This window comes from Ambystoma mexicanum, chromosome 4q (genome assembly GCF_040938575.1).
Source record: "Ambystoma mexicanum isolate Mex_15411 chromosome 4q, UKY_AmexF1_1, whole genome shotgun sequence".
Classification (NCBI taxonomy): domain Eukaryota; kingdom Metazoa; phylum Chordata; class Amphibia; order Caudata; family Ambystomatidae; genus Ambystoma; species Ambystoma mexicanum.
The window spans coordinates 1,316,251,722-1,316,276,399 of NC_090928.1; the positions used below are offsets into that span (position 1 = coordinate 1,316,251,722).

General features: G+C 47.9%; 1 protein-coding gene across 1 annotated transcript in view; it reads right to left on the reverse strand.

Annotated features, from left to right (window-relative positions):
- LOC138468431 (zinc finger protein 585A-like) overlaps positions 1–24,402 on the reverse strand; it is a 335,406-nt gene extending 311,004 nt beyond the window's left edge. Inside the window, exons 1-2 of the mRNA XM_069608990.1 lie at positions 24,190–24,402; positions 20,728–20,788 (exon numbers count right to left, since the gene is read on the reverse strand). The gene's annotated coding sequence lies outside the window, so the exon portion shown is untranslated. The remainder of the gene's footprint in view (positions 1–20,727; positions 20,789–24,189) is intronic.
- Positions 24,403–24,678: the final 276 nt, after the last annotated feature.

The following is a 24,678-nucleotide window of genomic DNA, read 5'->3' on the forward strand; positions in this document are numbered from 1 at the left end:
TCGAGGAAGACGACTAACCGTTCCCTATGTATTCCCCTTAGGCTAGTGAACACATCACCTATCTAGAAATAGGGCTTGTACTAGAAATCATACAGCTTAAAGAATTCTGGAGAAGCACAGAAATCATGACCGCTGAGGTGACAATGAAGGTAAAACCCAGAACAGCAACTAGGGGGAGACAAAGATCACGACTGCCACAGGTAACACAATGAGATGCATTTCATGGGTAGGAAATGTGATGCACGCAGACAGAATTTAGGGGTGGGAATTGTGATGAACTTTGATGGATTTTCAGGGGGGAGGCAGGGGTGGAGGGAGGAGATGTGACACACTTTGATTGCTTCTGGTAATGGGGGAGTGGGGCACTTTGGTCAATTTTTAGCTGGGGCGCAGTGGGGGGGTGTTTAGTGGGTGCGATGGGTGCGATGGGTGCGATGGGTGCGATGGGTGACGCCCTTGGATGGATTCTGTAAGAAACCTGTAGGTATCTCCCTAGTTAGTCCCTGGGGATCTGTCATCCAGGTGGTTAAGACACAGCCATTGCTATTGGACCAATTTCCTGGGGGTGGACCAGTGAGGGAGGATCTGCTGGATGGGGGGGTCCTTGGGGAGTAGGAGTGGGACACTGATGGGTGAGATGCGGCATCCCCCCTTCTTACAAACACCTTTTCCCCATCCTACCACGTAGGATATTCAAAACATTGCCCCCCCCCCCTTTCTGACACAAACACGTTTGCACAACACGGAAGACAACGGACTAACACCAGAGGCTTTCACCTGACATGACCATGTGACATACAAGGGTGAGGCAATTGACCAGAATCACACACACCTGACAGATCTTTCCCTTCCCGACAGGGATAAAAGGAGGAGCACGAGAGCACAGGATGAGCAAGGGAGACTGCACAACGTGACAGCTAACTCAGCACGCCAGTTCAAAAGGAGGCGAAAGACGGCGCATACAGAGGGGGTGACAAGGAGAGAAACGACCATGCCCTTTCCAACGAAGGCCCGTGAAACCTCTGCAGGTGGAAAACTAAGACTGAGAACAACAACCAGCGTGTATTGCAACAGATGTCTACGGTACACAAGACTCCCCTCCGCTGATAACCAAGCCAGGAAGATACTCTGGTCTCTGTGGTACCAAACTTGACTTGAAGGAAAAAAAAGCCAAGCATCTAAATTTGAACTGTGAAAGATTGAAAGGAACTATTGAGAAAGAGGGGGAAAATCCGCAACAGAGGCGTCCGGCACCACATGGGTGCTCACACAGGAATCTCCGTGCGATTACCCAATGATAAAAGACTACCGTAGCCAGAAGGCCTTGGAAAGAGGCGAAGAGAGGTCAGAGTGGTCATACAGGGGTCTTGTAAAATCCTCTGTACTAAGGGGAATGAATCCTGCATGGTGAAAAGTAGTACCTGAACATTACAGTGTAAAGTTGGCAAGAGTGAACCTGGTGGAAGGAAGCTAACGAGAAGGGGCGAAGTCTAAAGTCCCATAATGCACTGTGTTTCGTAAAGTTTGAGAGAGTTAACCCGGCAGAGGGAAGCTGGCAACCAGGGTCAAAGCCTGAACAGCTGTTTAAAAAGACATTAAGATACGTGAATGCAAGACCAGGGGAAGTGAATGGTCCCCCTCGTCAGTTGGGCCCAAGCCTGGCCAAGGGAAATCCAAAGGTGAAAAGTTGTCACCCGGAGTTCATTGGAAAAGGAACTGTTTCATTGTTTTGTGGAAAACGATTGGTGAGGGGTCTGCGCCCAGAAGAGGGGGACCCAGGGGTGAAGCCGTCACCCAAAGTATTTAAGGAACAGAACTTTGTGTTTGTCTGTTGAATGCATCAGGCCCTCGAAGGCAAGAGACTTTTATTTGAAAAGAGACTTAGCCATCGAAGAACCTGATAGCTGGGACGGATCTGTTGGCTCGTGCTGAGAAAGCTTGAGCGTGTGGTGTGCTCCAAGATCCCACCTTGTCCCGTGCTGAAAACGTGGGGAAGGGAGACCCCTGGCAATCACATCCTGACTTATTTGTGAACACTTCTTTCTTTATCCCATATTAGTTTTGTAATTAGTTGTATGGAATTGGCAATAGGTTTCACTTAGTATAGGCCCTTTTATTTTGACACAACGCCACAAGGAATGCCTTATTTTTCATTTGATGGTCAAAGCTTGCTCCCATCTTATATTTAGGTTTAGAATAGGTGTTTTTCTACCCTGCATTTACAGTTTAATAAACACCCTTGAACTGGGATCACTTGTGTCTGTCTTTACTGTTGCCACCATGAGCTCCTTACATATGGTGTCAGGAGTGGGATGTGATTCAACTGATAAACATTGAAACCCATGCTAATAATTGTGGTACCACCAGAAGGGGACAATAAAATCATTGATCTCCTAGATTTTGACTGTGTATCCACCTTAGAAGAGGTGTTGTCCTCTCAGTTAAATATTCCATCTAGACCACAGGATCTGTTCTTTAAGACTCAAGTTGTACTAGATACCCTCCCCTACTGTCTCATTATAATATCCAACCGTGGGACCGAATAATTCTAAAAGTCCGATCAGTCTTTTCTTTCATCAGGCCCAGTGCTCTAAATCCTTCTCCCTCCGTACCTTTTTTTTCTCTATGGTATTCAGTCTGCATCAGCGGTGGACCATCAGGGTTAAAACATATCTATTCCAGTCCACTCATTTGACAGACTCAGAATCAGACAACTCCGCAGATTTTGAAACCTTATCCGAAGCAGTCGAGAGTTGTTTTTTTCGCATTCATAAACCACAGGGTAACCCTTACAACCCCGTAAGAAATGGCTGATCTAGCCAATATCATCGCCTAACTGGCAGCCCATCTGATACAAGCCGAAAATAGACTCTGGGAAAATGTAACTAGACTAAATGAATTGCAAGCAAGGCCGTTGCTACCACAAGGTGTACTTCAACCATATCCCAAAGGTGAGGATTTGGGAAATGTTTTCCTAAACTTCGAACACCTGGCCAAACAACTTGGGTGGGGAGAGACCCTTAAGAAATGCTATTTGGGAACGGTGCTAAAAGAAGAACTCCAAACTTCTTATGATCTACTCAACCTTGCACAAGGAGCCTCATTCCTATCCATCAAGCAAGGATTGTTGAAAAGAGTAGGGCAAACCTGCAATTTTTATCAGCAGAAATTACGAGCCATTAGGTTGAACCCAGGAGAAACTCCTTTAGAGATGGGCGAACAGATCAAAAACACAGTAGCCCTATGGACTAATAATAAAACCCTAGAAGAACTGACCGAGAGGATTACCTTAGAACAATTTACAAATTCCTTACCCCCTTTCTTGCAAAAATCTGTCCTTAAGTTAAATCGACCTATCCTAGCCATGGCCATTGAGACTGCGCAAAACCTTGCACATGTGTCTAAATACTTCCAACCAGCCCATCGATGGGAAGATCGAAGAGATCATAAACCCATCCATCGCCCTACATCCTAGTGAATAGATTAACAAAGGGGTCATGTGGAGTCAAGGAAGGGATGCCTTGAGAAAGAGTCGAGATCTTTGATCTATATTATAGTGGTAGCCCACAAAGGTCGTGGGCACTGGCCATGGCTAGTGGGACTGGAAGAAAGCTATCAGGGAAAAATGTAACCTTTGATATATTAAGACTCTTGAAATTCAGTGAAAAAAACCTTGGTCAAGGTGCAGTTATGTTGTGCAGATTTAACGCAACTAAACCCTTGAATTTCAGAAAATAAGGGAAGTCATGACCAGCTTAACTCCCTACCTATGAACTTCTCAGCCCACTTTGTGTATGGTCAGACATGATGCAGAGCACGCGCCACATTTTGCTCAATGCAGCGGGGGGCCAAAACTGGGGCCTTGCACCTTAGAGTACTGTGGAGCACCTGGGGAGTATTCTCCTGAACCCTGTTATCTTGCTTTCTTGCCACCATGCCCACAACGCAGACATCAAGGAAGTGGCTGTAAGACTTTGCAGGATTTGCCCAGACTTTGGGGGCTTTTTCTCTGGGAAGTATTAGCCCTGCATCAGTGTGAGCGACAGTGTGAACTAGGGCATTGCAGAGGACGAGGGGGCATATGGGAGTAAGGGGGCCTCTCGAGCAGGTGAGCGTGCCTCGTCCTTTCTTGTTTTCTTCTCCTCTTTGTCAGTTGGACTGGAACCTTGCTTGCTAAAAGGTGGTTAACCACGCACCTATGGCAGAGTATCGGCTGTGTGGCTGTGCGATTGTGATCTCTGCAAGTAAATACACTGGCACCTGACATCCAAGGTGAAATGCCCCGAGAGCTCTACGTTCTTGCTGTTGTACCGTGTGAGCACAAGTTGATAAAGAAACATCTCTATGCTACTGGGTTTTATCCATTCAGCCCATGATTGGGAGCACAGTGCTGGGGCTCTGGTAGGGGTCCTTTTGTCCACTGGTTGAGTATGAGTGGAGTTTATCCATTCAGCCCATGATTGTGAGCCCAGTGCTGGGGCGCTGGTAGTGGTCCTTGTGTCCCCTGGTTGGGTTTGAGTGGAGTTTATCCATTCAGCCCATGATTGGGAGCCCAGTGCTGGGGCTCTGGTAGTGGTCCTTTTGTCCCCCGGTCGGGGTTGAGTGGAGTTTATCCATTCAGCCCATAATTGAGAGCCCAGTGCTGGGGCTCTGGTAGTGGTCCTTGTGTCCCCTGGTTGGGGCTTGAGTGGAGTTGATGTCTGTAAGTCCAAAACCAAAGTCTGTCTGTGTTTAAACCTATACTTGCCCTCACTCTTAGAAAAAACGTGATCAGGGGTTTTCTTAAAGAAAAATGGTGGCTCAAAAGAAAATGTAAACCAAGACTAGTTTTAGGTAATCTTACTGTCAGGTGTAGTTCTGACAGTTTTCAAAACTAGTTTCATTCAAAAGGGTTGCAGCAAGTCAATAAAAAGGTCCCAATGTCTCTCAGTCTCTTGGGGATCCCTTCCCCAAACTTCATTCCTTCCAGTTCCAAACAACAATACGCAGTTCTTGTAAGGCCTCTCCGGGTTCCCTTCCCCAAGTTTAGGCCTCTCTAGTTTCAGATAAAAGTTCACCTTGTCAAGAAGCAACGTTTTAACACAAAGTTCTTTCGTGGGGTAGTGTCAGAGACTTTAGAAAAAGCTGGGCTTTGGCTCCTCCCCTGCGCAACCACTCTGACTTCTGACCCCTCTCTTTGTACTCTGTATCTTTTCTGCTGTTTTTTCCTCTTTCACCTTTCTTTCCTTTTGCTGTGCACACCTGCACCCTCTTCTCGCGCTATTGTGCCTCTTGCATACTCCTCTTGTCTGTATCGTGCCCCTGGCACACTGTTCCTGTGGTTGTGCACCCTGGAACCTTCTTTTCTCTTTGTCGTACCTCTTGCATTTCCCTTTTCAGCCTTTGGGTCGCTCGTACCCTCTTTTCCTGCTTTCAGGTCACTTGCACACTTTTTCCTGTTTTCGGTCGCTTGCACCCTCTCTTTTCTTTCTCTCACACACTTTCAGTCTGTTCGGTCGCTCGTACCCTTTTTCCTGTTTTGGGTTGCTTGCACCCTCTCATTGCTTTCACTCGCTTTGCGCTGCTTGCTCATTCTGCTTTTACTTGCTTTCCTTTTGCTTTCCGCTTACTGCGCCACTTTCTGCTTTCAAGTCTCCGCTCCAGCCATCCACACGCCACCGAGTACGTCTCACTCATGTTACGAGACTAACCCAGATATTGCAGCGCTGGCAGGCAGTTTCCAGGGATAAGGAGGGGTGGTGAAGTCAGGGTCTCACCACCAGCCCAGGGGAACGAGCACTGGCCTGGACAAGGCCAACAATCTGCATCTCGCCTTCCTCCGGCTTCATGGAGACACAGATCCCTCGCCATGCTGCGACCCCTCTGGTAAACTGGGTCAGCATCTTGGCATCCCGTTCTCCTCCCGTTATCCCAGGCTTCTCTTGCTTCTGCCTTCACAATCCAACCAGCAATCCCAGCTCGCTCATACTCTTCGGCAGAACCACACCTTTTATATCTGAAGTAAAGGTCAAGTGGAGTCAGGGGTGAATAGTTAGGGTAGATTGCCTGACCATGCCTGACTATCAGTGGGACAGCCTAGTGGTGGACTGTAGTAGGCCTCTCCATGACCCCCTAGGTTATCCTTATGGGTAATCGTTATTGCTCTCGGTCTCTTCTTCCTCGTCCCAGTACATGTTGGAAATGGGGTTGGGGAGACAAGACAAGATGGGAACTGATTTTTACAGATTACATTATAATACGGTGCTGGCAATGGGGAGGGGTGAATCCCCTGGCCCTGAGTTTATACAATCAAGGTGATTCCCCTTGTCTCGGATTACTCCTTACCCCAAACATCCTGCCATGAAAGTACTGGTCTTTATAGTACTCCATATGGTCTAAACTAGGGGAAGACACATAGGTGTTGGGGTAAGAGTTATGTCATTGTCTTAACTTGCACTCCAGGCCCCCTTCAGGGTTTTGTTCTGGTGTGACATGTTTGCCTCCATTTTGGGCTAAGGACAATGGGGCCTGCATACAGCATGAAGGCTTCCGGGCCTTCTTTCTCCTCACTCCTTTGGGATACCGCGTCTCGCCCGTTGGCATTCTCCTCCCACTTACTCGGGACTGTCCACTCAGGTGATTCTCCCTCGCTTGTCCACCCCTAGGGTCGGGATCCACAAGCAATGGCCCTTCCTTGGCCACCTGAATAGAGGACCCCGGGGGAATAAGTGAGAATTCCATCAGGTTTCTCACACCATGCACCGATGAAAACATCCTCTGAATGCTCAAAACCAGACCCAGAGGGCTCGAGGAGAGGTAGACACCAGGCCATTGGCATTGCCAGCATTGAAGAAATGCTTCTATCTAATAACATACCCAAGCTAAGAAACCCACTTATGGAGAAAAGGAGGGCCTTATTAACAAGGCCATCCACTGGCTGAGAGCCAAAAGGAGGTTCTATTCTGTCATACGGAGTGACATTGTCATAAATCTCCCCTGTCTCACCTGGGATCAATTCTTGCTCTGTTCCGCGGGAGGATTCCTCTTGCAGGCGGATCAGGACTTGTATAGGCTCGCGCGAGTCTCGTCCGACTCCAGCGCGTGCGTTCAGAATTCCAGGAAGGTCGCAGTTCCAGGATGTCCAGGACGTAAGTAGCAGTCGTAGGGTAGAAGATTCTGGGAACAGGTTTAGAGGGGAAGGTGGAAGAAAGGAAGAACGGAAGAACGGACCAGGAAACTAGTGGAATCGCCGAACAGCACACACACATCTAGTCACTACCTAATGATAGCGTTGAGACACGTGGGGCTGCGGGGGCGTGGCCAATTTATAGAACGTGCCGTGTCCGACGTAAAGGCTAGTGCGAGGCAAGTCACTTGGCACGGCCATTTTGGGAGTAACAAGCAATACAGGCCCGTCGCGACAAGGACCAGGAAGTCCAGAAAGGGCTATTTCTATGGGTCATGACAGACATAGTATACTGTACGCATATGGCAGGACCCAACTGGAGGATCAGCTAGTAGGGGGACAACTGATAGAAGGTATATCCGTCATGCAGTAGCAGGCCCTACGGCCTGAGGGTTGAACTAAGAATGAGCCCCCTGGCATTCCAAGGGCCACCGGTAGAGGGCTTATATAGGATCCATGCCACTCTGTGCGGACAATCTCACTGCATTTCCATAGGTCCAACCTTGACTTGCTTGTACAGCAAATGTTCTGAAGGTACTGACAAGACTGTACTGAACAAAGAGCAGCCAGTGGATTCTAATGACCAGAGGCCGAGGGGTCCTGGTGGTGCCAATATGCAGGTGCCATTGGGCAGCATAAACGGAGGTATGGGAGGAAGCCTGGCCCTGAGACCAGACTGTCGGCCGCCTAGTGGTCTCACTTTTGGGAAGAGTGCACGGCAATAAGGGCCTATGGGGCATTTGGGCTAATGGGATCATCATCCCATCCTCAAAGGTAATCTGCAGATCACTGCAAGAGTGGACATGATAAACAGGACCCCCATTACATCGGGTGCAAACCCAGGCTCGGGAACTGGGCTGTGTATGATATCATGGAACATAGCCGGGGTGAATAAGCATTTAACGGATGAGGCCTGGTTGGAACGCATCCGCAAGTTTGAAGTAATTCCTTTACAAGGGACCTGGGCTATGAATCCACCTCCAGGGTTATACCACTTTTGCAATACCTGCCCTTCAAGGAAGTGGAGGAAGACCCAGTGGCGGTCGTTTAACTTGGGTTAATGCCACCCTTTTCTCTTCAACTAAAGTTGAGAAAGGGACTAGAGATTTCTTTGAGCTTCATGTGAAAATGGACGATTCGAGAGTCCTTTTTCTAAATATGTATAATAGATATTCAGCGGGCGAGGGATTGGGCTTTTTGATCTTTTGCACAAGAGGATAGGCACCGGGAGATTAAGAAATATTAATGCACCCATATTGATGGGAGATTTCAATATGCAATTCGAGCCGTTGGACTTAGTGACAGAGATTATGGAGGAAGAGGATGAGGGGGAGGAAGAACTGAAAGCCCCAAAACCAAGGAGGAAATATAAGAAAATGGAAGCCATGGGCAACATAATAATGACTTCCCATCTAAGGGCATGTAATGGAAGGTTTCCGGGTGATACCCACACAAGTGAGACTTTTAAGGTGGGTGCCCGTACAAGCCTGATAGATCACATCTCAAACCGTGGGCCGTGTGCTTTCACGGACAGCGAGAATTAATTTCCTTCTGAGCAATACATTAGATGGCATGCTCTCTGGAGTTGCACAAGAGAATACTGCCAGCTCAAATGTGGCAGTCTCCATAACAGACCACCCTAGGCATGCTATTAAGTGGGAAAGACTGGACCTTGATGCGTAGGGCAGCATTCCCCCAGCTCTGCAAGCCTTTCTCGCTAGACAGTGGCAATCGGGCAGAGATAGTGAATGCCCACGTGAACCTGCACAGAAGCCTCGCAAGGAGTTCAACCATCATGCACAGGAAAGGACGCCCATGTGTGATAGGCACTGCCGACATGCTAATAGCCGACTGATCCAGCAAGCTAAACGGGTTTCACTCGATGGGGTGGGGGCGTTGCGTGAGGCTGAAAGCAGTATATGCTGAGAAGGTCTGGGATTCTCTCACAGCTGCAATAAATGCAGGGAACACGCGTACATTTTTGGCAATCATAGGATCAGGCCGGGGGTTGCTTTTCTGAGGAATTATGGGTAAAGCACTGGGCTTTACCATGAACTAGGGATTTTGATGCTTCAGAAGTTCCTGGGCAGGAGCAGGGAGTTGTGGTATCTGGGTATTGTGAGAAACTCATGTTGACAGGTAAGACAGACACAAGGGACCCCAGTTCAAGGGTGTTTATTTAACAATGAATTTGGTATGCAGGTTGGAAAAACACATATTCTAAACCTAAATCTAAGATGGGAGCAAGCGGGACCATCAAATGAAAAATAAGGCAGACCTAGTGGCGTTGTGTCAAATAAAAAGGGCCTATACTAAGAAACCTATTGCCAAACCTCACAACTAATACAAAAAGGGGTGTGGGATAGTTCTTATGAAAAGAAAGAAGTGTTCTCAAATAATATGTCAGGATGCGCTAGCCTGGGTCTCCCTTCCCCACGTTTTGGACATGGGGTAAGATGGGAGCTTGGAGCACAGTACAGTCTCGGGCCTCACTAGCACGAGACTTGAAGCACAGTACAGTCTTGGGCCTCTCCAGCACGAGACAGTTCATATGGTAGCTCTCAGGACACACTCTCAAGCTTGTCTAGCGTGAGATGGTAGTTCAGCTTTTAACCCTCGAGCACTCAGTTATCAGGGCCGTCGATGGCAAAGCCTCGTTTCACTTGAAAGTCTTGCCTTCGAGGACGTGACGTGTTCAAAGAACAAAACAAAAGTTCCTTTAACAAATAAAAAGTTTGATTCCAATGTTCGCTGGGTGATGGGTTCACCCCTGGGCCCCTTCTTCTGGGCGCTGATCCTTCATGTATCTTATTCCAAAATATATCACAGTTCCTTTATCAACTAACTTTGGGTGACAGCTTCACCCCTGGGTCTCTCTCGATCGGGCTCGGACCCTGCTTTTCTTTTGCGATATTTCTCTTCTCTCAATTTCTCAATGTCTTTTGTTTGGGTGACGGCTTCACCCCTGAATCTCCCTCGGTCAGGCTCGACCCCTCTTTATTTCACATTCACAATTGTCCAATATCATTGGGATTTACTTCCCTTTCTTTCACAGTGCTTGTAGATCAAAGTCTTTTGATTGTATGGTTATTTTGCTCGACCCTCTGTATGACCACTTTGACCTATTTCTCTGGCCCTCCTATGGCCTTCTGGGGCTCGACCAGTCTCTTGAGGTAGCAACAACGTGGTGCCGGTTTTCCTCTGCCGCTGGTCTCCGCTTCACACTTTTTACAGTTCATTCAAAGTTCATCAACTTTGGTTCAAAACTTGTCACTTTGCGATTCTTACTCAACGCAGCCCGGTTCTTATCGGCTCTCCCCTCGAATCACAGACTGTGATGAACCGCTTGGCTGTTGCCATTCTGGAGTCATGGCCGGTACCACGGGTGAGGGAGCCTCCCTCGCTCCTGCTCATCAGCATAGGTTTGCCCCGTGTACCGTTTTCATCTGCTGCAGGATACTTGTGCTATTATTCGCAGTCTTAGGCTCTCTTCCATGAAGGCTCTGTGGCTCTGGGACGAAAAGGGCAAGGTCACTTCTCTCCTTGCCACCCTCTCGATTCCTGTCCTGACACCTTTCTCTCTTCTGTTGATCTGCTGTGTGGTAACTGTCTTTTCGTGATGTCTGCTGTGCTCGCCTTGCTCGTACTGTACTCCCTGGCTCCACCTTTTATCCCTGTGGGGAAAAGGAAGAGCCGTCATTTATGTGTGATTTAAATCAATTGCCTGACTGTGCCTGACCCTTGTGTTAGGAGATTTTAGGTAAACAGGTTGGAGTGTCAGAGTATCCTATGGGACGGGATAAGGAAGGCTTGTGTAATGGACGAGAACAGCCAGGATGAAGAACAGAACATAAGGGATGATGGGAACGGTAGTGTTCTGTCCTAGTAAGTTAGGATTTTGGAAGATGATAATCAGAGGGACGGGATTGGTAGGGTTTGCTGGGTAAGCGGGAATAGTTGGGATCATGGCATGAACAAAGGGGAGTATGGGATTCGTAGTGTTTTGTCTGATCAAGTTGGGAATACAGAAAATGATAAGAGGGACGGGAAGACGAAGGATGGGGAGTATTCGAATGGAGACCGGTAAACCAAGGATTCTGGGAGTTATGCTTTATGGGTGTAACCGGGTTTGGGACCTTAGAGGATTGAGTATGTACAGAGGGGTTGTTGGATCTGGGCCGCAGAGATCTAACAGGAGGAAGGGAGGCAGATGCAATACAGCCCATGAATATATCAGATCACTCGCCCTTATCTCCTTCTCTGGCACAATGCTGCATCTCACCTGGGATATTCCCTCGAACATAACCCTGGGTTCCCCTTTCCAGGTGATCCACCCCCACTGGTCCACCCCCAGGAACTGGCTCCAACAGCGATGCCGTGTCCTGGCCACCTGAATAATGGATTCTCATGGATTTACGGGGAGAATACCCTCAGGTTTCTCACAGTATACTCCCCATGTATTGACAGAAGAGGAGGTTAGAGTTGCTCTTTGTAGCAAAAAACTGGGCAAGGTACCAGGCCCGGATAAGGCCCCAGTTGGCCTTCCTAATTCAGTGCGAAAAATCTGGATTCCCTATTTCTCCAAATTTGTTAATGCAATATTGAGGCATAGTGTTGTACCCCAAGCATGGACCCAAGCAGAAGTAGTGCCCAGTTTTAAAATGGGCTGCAGGGACACACCCAGTAACTATCGTACCATCTCGTTATCGTTGGAGGCAAAATATTTGCAACGGCCATCCTAGGCCACCTGAAAACCTGGATGGAGGAACAGGATATTTTAAGCCAACATCAGGCTGGTTTTCACATTGCCACCTCCCCAGTGCATCAAAGCTTGAGGTTACGCCTATTATGTGAGAAAAACATTGCCCTTAGGAAGATGCGTATATTTTCTATTTTATTTTTTGAATGCTTATTGTTTTCAAACATAGAGCAACAAAGGAGAAGGACATTATTTTGTGTCCCCAAAAGACTAAAACATAACAACAATACAGAGACATTTAACATTCCAGCTCCTTAAACCCGCCTTACCCTTCCCTCCCGTTTAACAACCCAACATTGCCTTTTAAAGTCCAATCCAAATGACTTGCCTATTGATAACCTACAAAGTGTTACATCCAATTGAGATTTTCCATTGGCACCTATTCCAGGACTTCCGTTGACTCAGGATCCATACTTGTGGGTGCGAGCAAGGTTTGTGTTAGCTCTCTCCAAGACATGATTTCATCACTATGTTCAGTCAGTTTCAGCCAATGACCTTTTTTGAAAGTCCTCCCACCAGCTCTTCACTGCAGGGCCTCCCAGGGATTTCCAAGTCATTGCGATTCTGCGCTTGGCCAACACATAGGCTAGGTCTTTCATTTTATTTATATAGCGCATGTTCTGTGGGTGCAGGCAAGTCACTGGGGACAAGATGTTAAATGTTGCACCTCCTCTAAGCATTCTGCTTGCTATTTCGTCCTAGTATCCATGTGCAGAATTCCAACACGCTCCTCACAAAGTCTGGGGCAACACTGTGCTTGCGTCACTGAAACTAGACATTCTTAGGGGTGTCAAGTATGCTCTGTGTCTTATGAATAATTGAATACGTTTCAGTTTGGCATTTCTGGACACTTGTTCATGATGTCGCAGTACCCTAAACCATTCTGCATCTGTGAAGGGGGTCCACAAATCCGTTTCCCAGTTCTGTCTTATTTTTAGATCAGAGGAGACCAGAAAGGAGTAGATCGTAAATCCTAGACACCACATTGCCTCCCTCAGATATGTCTTACATAAATTCCACCGCTACATTAGTGTAAATAGGCTCGTGGAGTGATGGCCATCTTTGTGTAATAGTGTGTACAATGGCGTGGTACAATACATAGTGACCAATCTGTATACCAGTATGGTCTCTGAGCTCCTGGAAATCTATGAATGAGTAATCCTGAAGCAAATGGCTAATTGTTACAATTCCACAGGATTCCCATGTGTACGAATCCCTAATCTCATCTGCTGTTTTACACATGTAGGGGAGGCATGGTTTCAACAGTTAAACAGACACAAGTGACCACATGTCATGATCTCTGCTTCCAAAAGGTCAGGGTTTTCCCAACTCCCTTGGAAGCAGATCCATAACCCAGGTTCCGAGTGCCAACCAGTCCCAATTGGGACCTTTTGGACCCAGTCCTGGCGCCAGTGGCACCAGGCTCATAAATATGCCCAGTCCCAGCGCTGGAAGCGCCGGGCTCATAATGCTTGGGTGGACTTACCTGCAGCAGACCATGCTGCTTACTTGCCTGCCAGTTGAGCCTCTGATCCTCTTCTGTTTGGAACTACTTTTCCTGTTGGGTGGGGCTGGAGCCACTCCCTAGATTCAGAACACTGGAACTCTTCTGGAAGGCAGGAACTCTTTTCTTACCAGGAACTCTTTTCTTACCTAGGCGTGGCTGTGGAAGGAGACACCTAAGCACTACAGGAGGCTATTTAAACCACACCCGGTGGATGAATCTTGCTTTGCGTTATTCTGCACCCTCTGCAGCAGAACGCTCATCGTGTCTTCTGCATCCGGTCCTGGGCCTAAGGGAAAAGGCTTACCATCCTGAATCCAGTCTTCTGCAACACCTATAAAGGCAAGAAAGAACAGGTTAGCATTCCGGCATCTGAAAGGAAAAGGCTTACCATCCTGAATCCAGTCTTCAGCAACACCTATAAAGACAAGAAAGAACAGGTTAGCATTCCGGCATCTGAAAGGCAAAGGCTTACCTACTCTTCGTGCGCTCCGGAGGTCTTCACAGTGCATTCCGGCATCTGAAAGACAAAAGCTTACCAACTCTTCGCACGCTCCGGAGGCCGTCGGCGCTGCATCCCGCATCTGAAAGACAAAACAAGGTGCGTTTAAAGACATTGGGGAACTTTAATACTCACGTGCCAATACTCCTTTCCACATCTAACCCAGTGGGTATTCCGGCACCCTGCAGCCGCTCCGAACTTGTACCTGCAAAATAAAAAGACAGTTAGAGCGCATCGTGAAGCTGGCAACAAGCGCTTACTTACGTGCTTCCAGGCGCTTCTATTCCTCACACGGGCTCCATCTTCAACTCACTTCAGCCCGTCATCCGCCATCGCCGGAACCCTGCAAAACAAGAGACATCATTATTAAAGACTTTAAAGACATTTGAGTTACTCGAACTTACCGTTCGTGCAGTAAACGACGGACAGCAGTCCTCTGAAGTCAAGAGGCCTGCGCTACCTATCCAGTGAGGAAACTGGTTACAGCACCCTGCCCCGAGGCAGATGGAGAGCTCGACATTCACTTACCTAAGGTGAGAGCGTTAACCTTTGGGGGTCTACAGGAGAGGAGAAGAGGAAAGAGATAGGGACACCCCAATAACCCCAGTTCATTAACCCCCCTATTTTCTATCTGCAGACATCTTACTCTACACGTCAGGCATACAGTGCACAGAGGTCCAGCCCAAAGAGCCAACCGGGTGCTGCACATCACCTTTGAAGATACGGTAGTCGCCCAGTCAAGACCGGCGCCTCTGCGAGAATCAGGTGAGCGTTACACCACAGTTCAAAGGTGAGATAAACACCTATCTAAACCTAAATCTACAGATGGGAGCAAACTATAACCATCAAATAATAATAATGCAGTCCTAGTGGACTCTTGTCAAATGAAAAGGGCCTAGACTAAAAGAAAATATGCCAATCCTTACCACTCATTTACAAAATGAGGTGGGGTGATGTTCATGAAAAAGAAAGAAGTGTTCACAAAAATGATAAATCGGGATGTTCGGCCGTTGGCCTCCCTTCCCCACATTTTCAGCATGGGCAAGGGGGTTCACTCGAGCAAAGCACACACTCTGGCTTCTGCGGCACAAGGATACAGTTTCATTTCAACACTTCAAGACCTTCTGAGTCCAAGCCTCTTTACATCTTGCATGTCTCTTGACTCAGAGGGCCTGGTATACAAAAACAACAAGAAAAAGTTATTTTCCTTTTCCGGCACTCAATTTGGGTGTTCATCCCGGATCCCCCGCAGCCGGGCTCAGATCCTTTTTCAAAACAAAAAGTTCAACATTTGATCCCCCTCTTCTGGGTTTAGATCCCTTTCAAACTATGTTCAGATAATCCTCTCGGGTGACTCATGGTTCACCCCTGATACCCTTCAGCCGGGCTCAGATCCCTTTCTTTTAGTCAATTAGTCTCCCTCAGCCGGGCTTGGACCAATTGCGATGTACTTTAAACTATCATCGACTTTCGAATGTGCACAGGATTTAGCAAGACCCGTTGCATGACCACTTCGATATCAGCATTCCTTTTCCTCACACTCAGCATTACTTCGATACCTAACATAGACTGTTAGGGTGAATTCTCAATAAATGGCTCAGCAGCTTTGCTGGATTTCTAGGGTTTCTTTTTTTCACCTGGTAAGAGTGTGAGCCTTTTTCCCACTCTTACATGTGTTTTGCTGTGTGTCTTTTCACTTTTTGTGTGATCTTGGGCACTGAGCCTCACCTACTCCAGAGCACCACTTTTTGTGTGTGTTACACAGCACCTTCAGTGCAGTGACACGGGGTTGTCTTTAACACTTCCCACTGACTCCATTTTTCTGGGGCTGGCTACTGTCCCCCAGAAACAGGTAAAGTTGCCATTAACTTTATATAGTCACTTTAAACTGCAGAACCAGTACACCCCATCTTACATGGAGTACTGGAAAGGGTTAATTCTTATCCCTTTTTGTCTGTGCCTCTTGGAGCCTTGTTTTGCTCCCTTAACTTTAAGACTTGGCTGGTTGCAGTGGTATCTACCCAAACTTTTCTACCGCAATTATATTATATAAACGTGGTATTATTTTAGGCTATTATATTAGCCTTGAACATAAACCTGCTTGACCAAATACATTTTATTTTGGTTCCGGCTGGGTTTATTCACCATTTCTTTTTGTTAAAGTCTTTCTCGTGTTTTTCTCTGCATGCCAAACCAAGGATGATTCCTTTGTTCGCTGTCTTTTTGCGGGATTCTGCACAGAAGCCCTCCTTAAGGCGCCTGATAGTCTAGGTAGGCAGGATGTGAGGGAGGGATCTTCGGACCCCTGCCGTGGGTTCCCTTGGAAACCCAAGTCGCACTCTTGTATGATTTGCTAAGGGGGATTGACAGCCAGGCTGTATGAATGGGGGAACACTGCATAAAAAACAGGTCTCTGGGACTGGAAGAGCAGAGTCGCCACTGGAACGAAAGAACCAATGAGGAACTGGAAGAAGAGGACCCCTAAAATGACTGAACCGCCCGGTGAAGCCCTGCTGCAGGTCTGAATCTCCAAATCCGATGACAGAGAAGATCCTCAATGAAACTTCCTCCCTTGAGCTGGTGGGACCAACCAGTTCACCCAAACTACAAGCCAAGACTGCTCCTCTGGTCGAATTCACTGTACAGAGCTACAGTGGGCCGGATAGCCAGGAATGACCGACCCTGCTTGTGTTTTAAGGAGCGCAACTTTTATTCGTTGTTTTGCTCTGCTGCTGGTTTCTTCCCTGGGTGGCGCAGGACCCTCCAGTCTTCCTACTTCGTGTCAGTCCAACAGTCGTTTCAGGAACCGTGAGCCTGCAGGAACCACCAGGAATGTCCGCCTCAGCTACAGCTCCCTCTCCGTTTTAAGGTACTGTGCAAATCTGGTTGTCCGCTTCGTTCAACCGCGGTAAAAGTGTTTGAAATCTTTCTCCAATCCGAGGGCTTGTCCTTCTCTTCTCTTTGAACCAACTTTTCTACCAACTAACCTCGTCCGGAATCTGTGCCACGAACTTTACTGTGAACTACATTGAACCATACTATCTTGAGCAAAAGGCTTTTGAACCATTGACTTGGGCCCTAAGCCTTTTCTATCTGATTTTAACCTTGTAGTCTCTCTTGTTCAATTGCCCCGATTACTTACCTGTTGGTTTTGCCTAATTTCTAATAACTTTGTCTTTCCCTCCCTTTTAAATTGCTGGAGTGCCATTTTGCTCCCACTTCATTTCAATTGTCTGGAATTTAAGGGAAGTGGTGTGGTGTATTTATGATTGCGATTTTTAACTTGCTTATAATAGTGAAATGTTATACAACTGTTATAATAATAATAATAATTCAGCATTTATATAGCGCTACGAACCCTCAGGTATCTGAGCGCTGCTTATTATTACCCACGGTGTGTGGTGCTCATTTATCGACCTCGGAAGGATGAAACGCTGAGTTTGGCGCTGCCGGGATTCGAACTTGCGTTAGCAGGCTCTGCACTGATGTCAAAGCGAGCGCTCTACTCGCTGTGCCACTTGACCGGCTTGACTGTTGAGTAAATAAATATATATTATTTTACTTAGAAACTTTGAGTCAGTGTTTGCCTGAACCATAGTAATTGCTGTCCTTTGTGTAACTATTTGTACTGCTCACTTACTCTTGAGATAAGTCTGGCTGCTCCGCTACTGCTACCACTATAACTGTGTAGTACAGGCTTGTACCAAATGTGAAATTGTACTGTCACTTGTAGTCTTAATTGTGTGTAGTGTTCCCAAAGGGTACTGCATATAATTCTGCCTAACATAGACCTTCGATTGAGCACCCACGTGGCGCCAGACTACTCTGCATATGATATCTTGGGTTGCCTCCCAAAGTTCAATTACTTCTTTGGTTCCAATTATACCCGCGTCGCTCATCGCCAACGCCTCACACACTGTTGTCTTTGTACAATATTGCTGCTTGCAACCTTGGTTCAAAACACAAGCTGGTTTGGCATTAGTCTCTCCGACTCACCGGCTGTGCTGTCTTTTCTGATGCCGCTTTGTTGTAGGAGTCAAGGACAGTATCACAGCGGCAATTGCTCCTTCCTGTCTTGGTTATCGACACGGGAGAGCCCCGGGTACCTTCGACACATTGTGCAGGTTTGATCAGCCTTAGTCCCTGGTCTTCGGTTTCTTACTTTCCAAGGCTCACGAAAGTAACAGTCTTTAGAAGTCGCAGGTTCTTCCCTCCTTGCGACTCTCTCTGGTCTCGCTGTCTTTCTCATTGTATTAAACTGCCACCTTGGAACTGCTGTATCCTCGTGTGGTTTGCCTCGCTCAGAGTGTGCTTTTGTGCTCTGCATTTTATCCATCTGGGACAGTGTGATGGAAGTCAAGTGTGTGTAATAATCTGTAATTGCCTGAGATTGCCTGTCCATAGTGTTGGGACATGTTAGCTACGCAGCTCTGGAATTAGTCTGTTGTTGTTCACGGTAAACTGTCTGTGAGAAAGTGTTTGTGTCAGAAAAGAGGGGAGGGGTTGAATTCCAAGGTATCCTACCTGGTAGGATGGGGAAAAGGTGTTATTGGGAAGGGATACCGTGTCTCACCCTCCGGTGTCCCACCTCCACTCCCCGGGGACCACTCATCCAGGTGATCTTCCCGCACTGGTCCGCCCCCAGGAACTGGATCCAAAAGCGATAGCCATGGCCTGGCCACCTGGATGATAGCACCCCGGGGACTAGCGGCTGAGACACCTTCAGGTTTCTCACACACAACAGCAACCAGAGGAACCTGCGAGGAAAAGGGGTCACTGACCTGTAGCATCTTCAAAACTCTATGCCAAAGCTGCATACCCCATTTCACTAAATATGGTTGGTGTCCAACTTGGGGTGGCGTGATCCACAGAATCTCCTTCAAATAAAGATGTTGAACAGCCGGTTGGAGCAGCGAAGTGTCAAATGTGGGTTTGTCAGCCTGTTACAAACTGCAGTTGGCCCGACAGAAAATACAATTAAAATTATGAAATTGTGGTACCATAATCCCTCCTACTTCATACTGTCTTTGGAGGGTACTTAAGGCCATTCTACCTCTCTTATTTTGCAATAAGAACCCCCTACATACTGTGTCAAATATCCCACGCCCTGCCAGGCCCAGACACAAGAGATAGTTCTATCTCATCTACAAGGAATTTTAATATTTAATAAACACCCTTGAACTATATATCGGAGTCAGCGTGGTTCTTTGTGGCTGGCCTCCCGGTCACATTGTATACCAGTCTTGTACCTGCCATTATTAGACTGAACCCTGTGCCTGCTCTGTGTCCTACATAGATACTACAGTCTGTAAACCTGTCTCGTACCTTCTGTTATTAGACCGGGTCCTGTGCCAATGCAGGGGTATATACCCCACTCTGCATCTTACATCTATACTACATCTTTACTACAGCCCGTACACCAGCCTCATACCTGCTATTAAATCGGGCCCTGTGCATATGCTTGGACATGCCTGCTCTGTGTCCTACAACTATGCTACAGCCCGTACACCAGGCACGTTCCTTCTGTTATTAGAACGTGGCCTGTGCCTATGCTGGGGCAGATGTGCCTGTTCTGTACCCTACAGCTATACTACAGCCCGTACACAGGGTCAACGTGGCCTGTGCCTATGCTGGGGCAGATGTGCCTGCTCTGTACCCTACAGCTATACTACAGCCCGTACACAGGGTCCTACGCCTATGCTGGGGTAGAAGTACCTGCTCTGTGTTCTGCATCTATACTATAGCCCGTACACCAGCCTTGTGCCTGCTATCATTAGACCGGGTCCTGTGCCTATGCTGGGGTAGATGTACCTGCATCTATACTACAGCCCGTACACCAGCCTTGTGCCTGCGATTATTAGACAGGGTCCTGCACCTATGCTGGGGTAGAAGTACCTGCTCTGTGTTCTGCATCTATACTACAGCCCGTACACCAGCCTCGTGCCTGCTATTATTAGACCGGGTCCTGTGCCTATGCTAGAACACAAATACCCTAATTGTGGAATGCTGATGTTGCACTTGAAAAGTCATTTTGTTCTTTATTCTGTGTCCAGAATGCATGATGGGGGAGGGGGGATTAGGGGACTTCCAGGGAGATGCTTTTGGATTTCATATAATATCAAGCTATGGCTTGTGACAGCGGTGCAAGGGGGCCGGGGGGGCAGAGTTTCTTTGGGCCAGCATATCAACCAATGGGTTGTGATGTGAAGTGGACGGGCGAACAGAGTTTCTTGGGGCCAGCATATAAAGCTATCCGTGTTTATGGGGAGAAGGGAGCGGAGGGGGGGGGCGGAAAATCCTGCGACCGGCATTTTACTATGATTTTTGATGGGGAGAAGGGGGCAGGTGTAATAGGGATTCTTGGGGCTAGCATATCAAGCTATGGTTTGTGATGGGGCGCAGGGGAAGGAGGGGGGGCAGAGAATCTTGGAGCGCTACTTTACTTTTGATTGGGTGGAAAGACAAATGTGTTTACACGGGGCCCCTCAAATTGGTTGAACATATTTAAAACATGACTTTTTAATCACGGTTAATGCATAAAGGTGCTTTAAAATCCACACTTTTACCCTAAGCCATACTTCCTGCTCAGTGCAACACGGGGCCCCTTTGAAAACATTGTTCAGGGCCACTTTTGGTTCCTAGACCTCCCCCAGGGCACGATGGGGGTGACTGTAGAGAACGGGAAGAGAAGAGGGGACGGTGGGGGGGCACGAGTACCCAGGCTAGGAGACAATCCACCTCAGACACAAAGAACAACGTGTGCAGAGAGGCAAACATATATCACTGCAGTTATTTACCTTTTGTAGTCTGTGTTCTGTACTTTCTGATGAACACCACGACACACCAATGAAGTCAGGTCTGGAGAAGGCAAACATTATCATGTGATTAATTGATCTACAATAAGAATAATTAAATTAAATAATGCAAGCATTTGCATGACGAATACAATGTATAATGGAAATGTACAGAGAAAGAGCTATGCATCTCCCCCTACCCCCTACTCCCACCATCACAGCCCACCTACCCCCTGCCCCCGCCATCACAGCCCCCCATTCACAGCCCCCCCTATCACACTCCCAGGAGAAAGGCTGAATGGGAGGTTTGGGAGGGAAAGGCAGAACCCAGACACAATTTATCCTGAAAAGACTCTCCTCTCACTGCAGCTCAGTGCTGTCTGGCACCTGCAGCTCACCTCCAGGGAATGATAGCAGAATGATTGCTTCATCGCTTGTGCAGCGTTTCCCCTTCTTCTTCTTGTTAGGGTGACCCCAGAAACCCAGAGCCGGCGATTCCCATCTATTTAGATGATGTTCGCCAAAATAAGCACCAATCAGTCAACCATCTCCACTAGATCTCATCCCACTTCCCTGTCACCCACACAAACTGAACCAGGAACCTACACTGATCATCCACCACCCCTCTTTAACTGAACAGATCAGATAACCCCTGTACAACCACCCCAATGCCACTCATTCTGACTCTGAGCGATTCCCGCTGCACATGAAACCTCACACAGTCCAACATATAATGAGACACCGTCTCCGGGCACCCACAAGCCTCACACGCCGCCAATGTAACTCTACCCATCAAAAACTTCCATCCTGCCAACCCTGCATGACCAATCCTAAAATAATTCAAAATAGTTTCCTCCCTTTGTGCCAACTCTACTCCCCCTCAAACGCCCGCACCGTCCTGTACACTGCATAGAACTGCCGCCCTTTTGAACTCATATCCAACTGATCCTGCCACATATCCTTAATTTTGCCATGCACCATCACCTGTACCTCGGACACACTCAATGGGACATCCACATCCACCTCCCCCCCTCAACGTGGCCGAATATGCAGCCCAATCTACCAACTCATTACCCAAGGCCCCACAATGACTGGAAACCCAAGCCAACTGCACCACGGTACCCCCTGCAAAACACTCCTCTAATCGCTGTCTAATGAGCACAATTATATCCCTCCTATCACAATTCCCCTCCTTGATAGCCAACAACGCACTCATCGAATCGACAAACACCACCACCTTAGCCAACTCTTTACCCATAACCTGAAGCACAACTCCATATTAACAGCCATCAACTCCGCTGTAAAGACGGATACATCATCCGACAACCTAATCACCCAAAACTCCTCATCAGTCTGAAAATAGCAAGCCATACCAACCCTGTTCCTCTCCAGATCCCTGGAACCATAAGTATATACCTGAGCGCCAACCTTCCCCCCCACATACTGCACCGCCAATCTTTTAATCGCCCCTCTATCACCGCCCTTCTTGACCACCACCTTGGCTAAATCCAAACAGACAATTGGATCATGACGCATCCAAACCGGCTGTACAACCCTATCCACATCTTCCACCATACACAATCCCTCCACCCCCAATCGTTTCACCTGCATGTCCGCATGGATCCCAAAAGTCCCCCCTTTCCTCTCCCAACTCCCACTCTTATAGGCATGCCTCCAAATAACCTCCAGACACTTTTTCACAGGATTCCACACAACGACTGTGGAGTACCACAAGGATCCTCACTATCACCACTGTACTTCAACATCTACCAAACCCCAGTAATCAGAATCTTTAAGAAACACAACATCAAATGCTACAACTACACAGACGACACTCAAATCATCTACAAGATCCAAGACACCCAAGCCGATCATTCAAACTTAACCGACTGTCTAAAAGAAGTCTTCAACTGGATGAATGCCAACAACCTGAAAATCAACCCAGGAAAAACAGAATCATAATCATATCCAAAGACCAAGAGAAGGAAACCGCCATCCCGTGGCCAACGGAAATGGGATCTGCACCATCACAAGTAGTAAAAAACTGGGAGTCCTGATGGACAACACCCTAACCTTAGAACCGCAAATAAACGCAACAGTCAAGAAATGCTTCTTCCTCCTCCACACGGCAAGAAAAATACTACCTTTCCTCTCCTTCACACACAAAACACTCACTATCGTCGGCCTCTTCATGTCAAGTATCGACTATGCAAACAGCCTCTACCTCGGTATACCGGAATACCTACTGAAGGAGCTACAGCGGATCCAAAACACAGCAGCCAGACTACTCCTCAAACTATCCAGAAGAGACCACATCACCCCGGCCCTAAAAACACTACACTGGCTCCCAGTAAAACACTGTATCATCTTCAAAACAATGTGCATAAGGCACGGGGCAATCTGCGGACAAGGAGCAGAATTCCTACAAAAGAAAATAACAATCTACAAGCCAACGAGACCGCTCAGGTCAACCAACGAAATCCGACTGGAACAAAAACCTTACATGAAGAAGAAACTCAGAGGCACCGCTTTCTACCACTTAGCCGCAAAAACCTGGAACAACATCCCGAAAGTAATAAGGAACACCAAAGATCACCTTAAATTCAGAAAATTACTAAAAACCTGGCTCTTCAACACCAGAGACTAAAACTGAAACAACAATAAGACAAATAATTCAACAGGAAAGGACATTGACAAGCCCTAGAACCGACAGAAGTACTCTGAGCACCAGTAGGGCTGACGCTGGACACAGGGGTCCACCTGAGAGACCCAGGGAGACGGAGGCAACAACTCCAGCCAACCCTTGCCATCCCCCACCGCCCGTACAGCCACAACTAGATACCACAGGGTTGTGGAACGGACGAGATACCATCAATCACCACACAATCGGAAATATGGACACTAGCAGGTGCGCTATTCATGTGGGTGGGGGTGAGGAGCATGCAAAGTTATGAAGGGAGCGGACGGTGGGGACAGCTAAATGCTCAAACGGCCTCGAATGCAAAAACGGGCACGTACCTCCTGAGGCACAGGATGTGCAAGCACCCCGTCGTGTAAGATTACACGAGCCCAACCGATCAATCCAGGATAGAGGTACCAACTAACCAATACCACTAACAATTTCCTTCTCTGCATATACCTCTCAAACTCCAAACCAAACACAACCACAAACCTCCTGCACAACAAACTGCACGAACTTCACTACACTGCAACAACAAAACAAAAAACATACATAGACTCGCACATCAGCACCCGACGACTACCGGCCGCATACACCCCAGGCCCAGCCGACGGAACCACCGGGCTGTGGCCGCCAACCGCACATCACTGCACTCTTGCACTTTTCCAGCCTCCACCCACCAACCCACCCCTCCCTCCCTCTTTCAGAGCCGCCAGAGCTGCCAGAGGACCACTCCGGTGGTGATAGTGTGCAGTACAAATGTCCTTTAACAAGGAGGGACTTACAAGCAACCAATACCCAGCACTCAGCTCCCCGCTTCTCAAATCCAATGGCAACACTTGCACGGCCTCTGTGGGGGAGCAGCGTTTCCCATCTCAGGGTTCAGCTTTTGAGATCTGAGTGAGGCAGAAACAGACACCCCCACCGCTCAGTAACTCTAGAGGGGTTTAGACCCCTAACAGGTGTCTCCGGCAGCAAATGCTGAGATCACATCCGAGTAACAGACATGCGCAGTGCGAAGACACTTAACATCAGGGCATGCGCAGAACGGCCGTCCTGGAAAGAGCATGCGCAGTACAAAGGTAAGGCGCATGAGAACCCGCGTAAAAATCAGATACCGGAAAGAGCATGCGTGGTGATGATTCACCCTCAGGCTAGACTCATAAACGTGCGCAGGAAGAGCGTGCCAAGAGAAGAGGCACTAATGCAATAAGGCTTTATTCCCCTGACCCAGAAGAGGCGTTGGAGCATGCGCAGAACGCGGAGGCTGGAAA